General features: G+C 47.9%; 1 pseudogene; it reads left to right on the forward strand.

Annotated features, from left to right (window-relative positions):
* The window catches only part of LOC112242224, an 81,938-nt pseudogene that overhangs the window by 46,263 nt on the left and 28,175 nt on the right, over positions 1 to 7,500 (forward strand).

Here is a 7,500-nt window from a genome sequence, read left to right on the forward strand (position 1 = left end):
GACAGGGACAGAGACACAGACAGGGACAGAGACACAGACAGGGACAGAGACACAGACAGGGACAGAGACACAGACAGGGACAGAGACACACACAGGGACAGAGACACACAGAGACACAGACAGAGACACACACAGGGACAGAGACACAGACAGAGACACAGGCAGAGACACAGACAGAGACACAGACAGAGACACAGACAGGGACACACAGGGACACACACAGAGACACACACAGAGACACACACAGGGACACACAGAGACACACACAGAGACACACACAGAGACACACACAGGGACAGAGACACACACAGGGACACACAGAGACACACACAGAGACACAGAGACACACACAGAGACACAGAGACACACACAGGGACAGAGACACAGACAGAGACACACACAGATACACAGAGACACACACAGAGACACACGCAGAGACAGACACACACAGAGACACACACAGAGACACACGCAGAGACACACGTAGAGACACAGAACACACACAGAGACACCCACACAGAGACACACACAGAGACACACACTATCATATACATTACCCTGGTATATAACAGACTATCATATACATTACCCTGGTATATAACAGACTATCATATACATTACCCTGGTACATAACAGACTATCATATACATTACCCTGGTACATAACAGACTATCATATACATTACCCTGGTATATAACAGACTATCATATACATTACCCTGGTATATAACAGACTATCATATACATTACCCTGGTATATAACAGACTATCATATACATTACCCTGGTACATAACAGACTATCATATACATTACCCTGGTACATAACAGACTATCATATACATTACCCGGGTATATAACAGACTGTACTATCATATACATTACCCTGGTACATAACTGACTATCATGTACATTACCCTGGTATATAACATACTATCATATACATTTCCCTGGTATATAACATACTATCATATACATTTCCCTGGTACATAATAATATCATATACATTACCCTGGTATATAACAGACTGTAATATCATATACATTACCCTGGTACATAACAGACTATCATATACATTACCTTGGTACATAACAGACTATCATATACATTACCCTGGTGTATAACAGACTGTAATATCATATACATTACCCTGGTACATAACAGACTATCATATACATTACCCTGGTACATAACAGACTATCATATACATTACCCTGGTATAAAACAGACTGTAATATCATATACACTGCCCTGGTATATAACAGACTGTAATATCATATACATTACCCTGGTATATAACATACTGTAATATCATATACACTGCCCTGGTATATAACATACTATCATATACATTACCCTGGTATATACCAGACTATCATATACATTACCCTGGTACATAACAGACTATCATATACATTACCCTGGTATATAACAGACTGTAATATCATATACATTACCCTGGTATATAACAGACTATATATACATTACCCTGGTATATAACAGACTGTAATATCATATACATTACCCTGGTATATAACAGACTGTAATATCATATACATTACCATGGTATATAACAGACTATCATATACATTACCCTGGTATATAAGACTGTAATATCATATACATTACCCTGGTATTTAACAGACTATCATATACATTACCCTGGTATATAACAGACTGTAATATCATATACATTACCCTGGTATAAAACAGACTGTAATCTCATCCCTCACTGTGACTACACTATAACAGACTGTAATCTCATCCCTCACTGTGACTACACTATAACAGACTGTAATCTCATCCCTCACTGTTAGATACAGTAACAGACTGTAATCTCATCCCTCACTATAACAGACTGTAATCTCATCCCTCACTATAACAGACTGTAATCTCATCCCTCACTATAACAGACTGTAATCTCATCCCTCACTATAACAGACTGTAATCTCATCCCTCACTATAACAGAATGTAATCTCATCCCTCACTATAACAGAATGTAATCTCATCCCTCACTATAACAGACTGTAATCTCATCCCTCACTATAACAGACTGTAATCTCATCCCTCTGACCGTTCAGCTGTCGGGTCCTTTATAAGCCTGTGTGATTATTCATCACATTTAAAGAGAGACAGACACTCTTGGACCGAGGGGTGTTTTTAATTCTCTCTCTCTCAGTACGTTCATAAACTCTCTCCGGGCCACTCATCTAATCCAGTGGAATTCACTGCTCAGGACCAGACCTCGGCCCAGATCCTTGATCCCTGTTCCCCTCGGCGTTAAAGATATTTTTATACCTTATTCTCTGGGATACTGATTTCCTGGGTCTCTGGCCGGTCTCCCAAAGTAATGGAACAGATAGGAGGGGGTGGGGAGTGGTTAAATGGGGAAAGAGGGAGGAGGGAGGAGTACCGTGGAAGCAGGGGGAGGAGAGGAGAATGGTGGAGGCAGGGAGAGGAGAAACAGGGAACGAGGAGGAGGAGGAGGAGGAGGAGGAGGAGGAGGGGAGAATGGAAGCAGGGAAAGGAGGAGGAGAATGGTTAGGGAGGGGAGAGGAGATGGTTAAAGGAGGAGGAGGAGGAGGAGGAGGGCCGTGGAAGCAGGGAGAGGAGAGGAGAATGGTTAAACAGGGAACGAGGAGGAGGAGGAGGAGGAGGAGGGGAGGAGAATGGAGGGAACGAGGAGGAGGAGGGGAGAGGAGAATGGTTAAACAGGGAACGAGGAGGAGGAGGAGGAGGAGGGCCGTGGAGGCAGGGAGAGGAGAGGAGAATGGTTAAACAGGGAAAGAGGAGGAGGAGGTGGGCCATGGAAGCAGGGGGAGAGGAGAATGGTTAAACAGGGGAAGGGCCGTGGAAGCAGGGAGAGGAGAGGGAGGACGGGGGAGGAGGAGGGCCGTGGAGGCAGGGAGAGGAGAGGAGAATGGTTAAACGGGGTACGGGGGAGGAGGGAGGAGGGAGGAGGAGGAGGGCCGTGGAGCAGGGAGAGGAGAGGAGAATGGTTAAACGGGGTACGAGGAGGAGGAGGAGGAGGAGGAGGGGAGGAGGGCCGTGGAAGCAGGGAGAGGAGAGGAGAATGGTTAAACAGGGAATGGAGGGGAGGAGGAGGAGGAGGGCCGTGGAGGCAGGGATGGAGGAGAGGAAAATGGTTAAGAGGAGAATGGTTAAACAGAGGAGGAGGAGGAGGAGGAGGAGGGCCGTGGAAGCAGGGAGAGGAGAGGAGAATGGTTAAACAGGGAACGAGGAGGAGGAGGAGGAGGAGGAGGAGGGCCGTGGTTAAAAGCAGGAGGAGAGGAGAGGAGATTGGTTAAACAGGGAAAGAGGAGGAGGAGGGAAAGGAGGAGGAGGGCCGTGGAAGCAGGGAGAGGAGAGGAGAATGGTTAAACAGGGAAAAGGAGGAGGAGGGCCGTGGAAGCAGGGAGAGGAGAATTAAACAGGGAAAGCAGGGCTTGTAATTATTCAAACATAAGGTTTTATTGGTGTGGTTCGGGTGAACCCACGGTAAGCAAGGCGAACCACACTTAGGGTTTCCTCTAAATGGCACTCTATTCCCTGTTTATTGCACTACTTTTGACCAAAACCCCTATGGCCCTAAGGGCTCTGGTTAAAAATAGTGCACTATATAGGGAATAGGGTGCCATTTGGGCCAGTTGGTGGTTCCAGACTGCTACAGCAGATTGAGAGGGGTGGCCTTCATCTGTCCCAGGTCTTTTATAAAGACATAATGACGTTGTAACTTCACCGACACCACAGAGTAACACCGCCACACTCTAATCACAGTCAAAGAGCCTTGTTCCTGATCGGCCAATGATACGGGCTCTTAAACCGCGTACCGCAGTGGTTTCATTCCTTTCTGTGAGTGAAAGCCGTTAATGTGGCCTGTTTTGAGACCGCGCTTCTCCACTGTAGGGAAGGTTCCTCAGTCTGTCTCCATTTTCCCCAGGAGCCCAGTGGTCTGATAACTCTCTGAAGCTCTCCAAACTTCCTCTCCTCTCTTCCTCCTCCTCACCTCTCCTCCTCTCCTCTAGGTGCTGATGATGGGGGAACCCTTCTTCGACTGTCAGATCGGCATCGTGGGCGTCCGGGCGCTCTGCCTGAAAGGCATCATGGGAGTGCGGGACTTTGAGGAGAACTTGAACAGACGGGAGGAGGTAAAGAACTAGGCTGATCTTCCTCAACTCTCCTTCCTCAAACCTCCTCTCCTTCCTCCTTCCTCAAACCGCCTCTTCTTCCTCAAACCTCCTCTCCTTCCTCAAACCTCCTCTCCTTCCTCAACCCTCCTCTCCTTCCTCACCCTCTTCTCCTTCATCGACCCTCCTCTCCTTCCTCCCTTCCTCAACCATCCTCGCCTTCCTCAACCCTCCTCTCCTTCCTCAACTCCTTCCTCACCCTCCTCTCCTTCCTCACCCTCCTCTCCTTCCTCACCCTCTCCTCTCCTTCCTCACCCTCCTCTCCCCTCACCCTCCTCTCCTTCCTCCCTCCCTCCTTCCTCAACCCTCCTCTCCTTCCTCAACCCTCCTTCCTCCTTCCTCAACCCTCCTTCTCCTTCCTCACCCCTCCTCTCCTCTCCTTCCTCACCCTCCTCTCCTTCCTCACCCTCCTCTCCTTCCTCACCCTCCTCTCCTTCCTCACCCCCTCCTCTCCTTCTTCCCTTCCTCACCCTCCCTCTCCTTCCTCATCCTCTCCTTCCTCAACCATCCTCTCCTTCCTCACCCTCCTCCTCACCCTCCTCTCCTTCCTCACCATCCTCTCCTTCCTCACCCTCCTCCTCCATCCTCTCCTTCCTCACCCTCCTCTCTTTCCTCCTTCCTCAACCCTCCTGCTCTTCCTCTCCTCTCCTTCCTCTCCTTCCTCCCCCTCCTCACCCTCCTCTCTTTCCTCCTTCCTCAATCCTCCTCTCCTTCCTCTCCTCTCCTTCCCCTCCTGTAACCTTTACCTCAAACTAACATCTCTTACAGTGAACCTGCAGTGTGGTTTGATTGTTGGTTAAAACTATGACTGTGCCAGTATGTTTCTATACTGTGATTGATGTCCTCTCCTCCTCCCCCTCCTCTCCTTCCTTCCTCCCCTCGTCTCCTTCCTCACCCTCCCTCCTTCCTCACCCTCCTCTCCTTCCTCTCCTCCTCCCCTCCCCCTCCTCCCCCTCCTCACCCTCCTCTATTAGTTATAGTTATAGTTATTAGTCTCATAGTTAAAACTATGACTGTGTCAGTATGTTCCTATACTGTGATTGATGTCCCTCCTCCTCCCCCTCCTCTCCTTCCTCCTCCCCCTCCCCCTCCTCCCCCTCCTCACCCTCCTCTATTAGTTATAGTTATAGTTATTAGTCTCATAGTTAAAACTATGACTGTGTCAGTATGTTCCTATACTGTGATTGATTGTCTGTCCTCTCCTCCTCCCAGGATGCAGTGTTCTTCAGCTGTGGAGAGAGTCTGAGCCTAAAGGCATGACCTACCTGACCAACTCCCTGTTCCTCCCCACCCTCCAGAGAACAACGGGGTCATAGCAGAGTTCATCCTGGATGCCACCAATCACAAGGTCAGAACTCACAGGCCTTATAGTGCACAATTATTACCATGGTATAACACATTACTGACATCTCCTTTATACTGTATCAGGATGACCAGTGTCTTTCAGCTTAAATATCAACCTGTTAGTCCTCATCAACCTGTTATCCTCATCAACCTGTTATCCTCATCAACCTGTTAGTCCTCATCGACCTGTTAGTCCTCATCAACCTGTTAGGCGAAGGTGTCCTCATCACCATGTCCATGTTAGTCCTCATCAACTTGTTAGTCCTCATTGACCTGTTAGTCCTCATCAACCTGTTAGTCCTCATCCACCTGTTAGTCCTCATCAACCTGTTAGGGGAAGCTGTCCTCATCAACCTGTTAGTCCTCATCAACCTGTTAGTCCTCATCAACCTGTTAGTCCTCATCCACCTGTTAGTCCTCCTCAACCTGTTAGTCCTCAACAACCTGTTAGGGGAAGCTGTCCTCATCAACCTGTTAGTCCTCATCAACCTGTTAGTCCTCCTCAACCTGTTAGTCCTCCTCAACCTGTTAGTCCTCATTAACCTGTTAGTCCTCATCAACCTGTTAGTCCTCAACAACCTGTTAGGGGAAGCTGTCCTCATCAACCTGTTAGTCCTCATCAACCTGTTAGTCCTCATCAACCTGTTAGTCCTCATCAACCTGTTAGTCCTCCTCAACCTGTTAGTCCTCATCAACCTGTTAGGGGAAGCTGTCCTCATCAACCTGTTAGTCCTCATCAACCTGTTAGTCCTCCTCAACCTGTTAGTCCTCCTCAACCTGTTAGTCCTCCTCAACCTGTTAGTCCTCCTCAACCTGTTAGTCCTCATTAACCTGTTAGTCCTCATCAACCTGTTAGTCCTGAACAACCTGTTAGGGGAAGCTGTCCTCATCAACCTGTTAGTCCTCATCAACCTGTTAGTCCTCATCAACCTGTTAGTCCTCATCCACCTGTTAGTCCTCATCTAACCTGTTAGTCCTCATCAACCTGTTAGGGAAGCTGTCCTCATCAACCTGTTATCAACCTGTTAGTCCTCCTCAACCTGTTAGTCCTCCTCAACCTGTTAGTCCTCCTCAACCTGTTAGTCCTCATTAACCTGTTAGTCCTCATCAACCTGTTAGGGAAGCTGTCCTCATCAACCTGTTAGTCCTCATCAACCTGTTAGTCCTCCTCAACCTGTTAGTCCTCCTCAACCTGTTAGTCCTCATTAACCTGTTAGTCCTCAACAACCTGTTAGGGGAAGCTGTCCTCATCAACCTGTTAGTCCTCATCAACCTGTTAGTCCTCATCAACCTGTTAGTCCTCATCCACCTGTTAGTCCTCATCCACCTGTTAGTCCTCATCAACCTGTTAGGGGAAGCTGTCCTCATCAACCTGTTAGTCCTCATCAACCTGTTAGTCCTCATCAACCTGTTAGGGGAAGCTGTCCTCATCAACCTGTTCTTCCTCATCAACCTGTTAGTCCTCATTAACCTGTTAGTCCTCATCAACCTGTTAGTCCTCAACAACCTGTTAGGGGAAGCTGTCCTCATCAACCTGTTAGTCCTCATCAACCTGTTAGTCCTCATCCACCTGTTAGTCCTCATCAACCTGTTAGTCCTCATCAACCTGTTAGTCCTCATCAACCTGTTAGTCCTCATCAACCTGTTAGTCCTCATCAACCTGTTATTCCTCATCAACCTGTTATTCCTCATCAACCTGTTAGTCCTCCTCAACCTGTTAGGGGAAGCTGTCCTCATCAACCTGTTAGTCCTCATCAACCTGTTAGTCCTCATCTACCTGTTAGTCCTCATCAACCTGTTAGTCCTCATCAACCTGTTAGTCCTCATCGACCTGTTAGTCCTCATCGACCTGTTAGTCCTCATCCACCTGTTAGTCCTCATCCACCTGTTAGTCCTCATCCACCTGTTAGTCCTCATCGACCTGTTAGTCCTCATCGACCTGTTAGTCCTCATCCACCTGTTAGTCCTCAT

This window comes from Oncorhynchus tshawytscha, unplaced genomic scaffold, assembly GCF_018296145.1.
Source record: "Oncorhynchus tshawytscha isolate Ot180627B unplaced genomic scaffold, Otsh_v2.0 Un_contig_10214_pilon_pilon, whole genome shotgun sequence".
NCBI classification, from domain to species: domain Eukaryota; kingdom Metazoa; phylum Chordata; class Actinopteri; order Salmoniformes; family Salmonidae; genus Oncorhynchus; species Oncorhynchus tshawytscha.